The sequence below is a fragment of the Mus pahari genome, chromosome X (genome assembly GCF_900095145.1).
Source record: "Mus pahari chromosome X, PAHARI_EIJ_v1.1, whole genome shotgun sequence".
In the NCBI taxonomy this organism is placed as follows: Eukaryota; Metazoa; Chordata; class Mammalia; order Rodentia; family Muridae; genus Mus; species Mus pahari.
The window spans coordinates 136772787-136773931 of record NC_034613.1 but is presented as its reverse complement, the minus strand read 5'-3'; positions in this window follow the sequence as shown (position 1 = coordinate 136773931).

Genomic DNA, 1145 nt, shown 5'->3' with positions numbered 1-1145 from the left:
GGTGTTGGATTTTGTCAAAGGATTTTTCAGCATCTAATGAGATGATCATGTGGGTTTTTTTTTCCTTTCAATTTGTTTATATGGTGGACTACATTGATGGATTTTCCTATATTGAACCCCTGTATCCATGGGATGAGGCCTACTTGTTCATGGTGGATGATGTTTTTGATATGTTCTTGGATTTGGTTTGCATGTATTTGATTGAGTATTTTGCATCAGTGTTCATAAGGGAGATGGGTCTGAAAAACTTTTTCTTTGTTGAGTCTTTGTGTGGTTTAGGTATCAGGGTGATTGTTACCTCATAAAATGAGTTTGGCAATGTTACTTCTGTTTCTCTTCTGTGGAATAGTTTGAGGAGTATTGGTATTATTTCTTCTTTGAAATTTTGGTAAAATTCTGTGCTAAAACCATCAAGCCCTGGGCCTTTGTTTTGGTTTTGAGACTTTTTGGGGAGGGGGGCAGGTTTCAAGACAGGGTTTCTCTGTATGGCCCTGGCATGTGTCACCACACCTGGCAGTTGGGAGACTTTTAATGACTGCTTCTATTTCCTTAGGCTTTATGAGACTATTTAAATAGTTTACTTGATCCTGACTTAACTTTGCTAAGTAGTATTTATCTAGAAAATAAGCCCATTTTGTTTAGGTTTTCCACTTTTGTCCAGTATAGACTTTTGAAGTAAGACTTAATGATTTTTCAAATTTTTGAAAATTTGAATTTCCTCCATGTCCATTTTTATGCCCCCCCTTTTTATTTCTCATCTTATTCATTTGGATATTGCTTCTCAGCCTTTAGTTAGTTTGGCTAAGGGTTTATCTATCTGTTGATTTTCTCAAAGAAGCAGCTCTTGGTTTTCTTGATTCTTTGTATTGTTCTCTTTATTTTCAGTTAATTTATTTCAGCCCTAAGTTTGATTCTTTCCTGCCATATACTCCTCTTGGGTATGTTTGCTTCTTTTTTTTCTTTTCTAGAGCCTTCAGGTATACTTTTAAATTGTTAGTATGAAAACTCCCAAATTTCTTTATGAAGGCCCTTAGTGCTATGAACTTCCTTCCTTCCTTCCTTCCTTCCTTCCTTCCTTCCTTCCTTCTTCCTTTCTTTCTTTCTTTCTTTCTTTTTTTTTTTTTTTTTTTTTTTGATATCTAGGT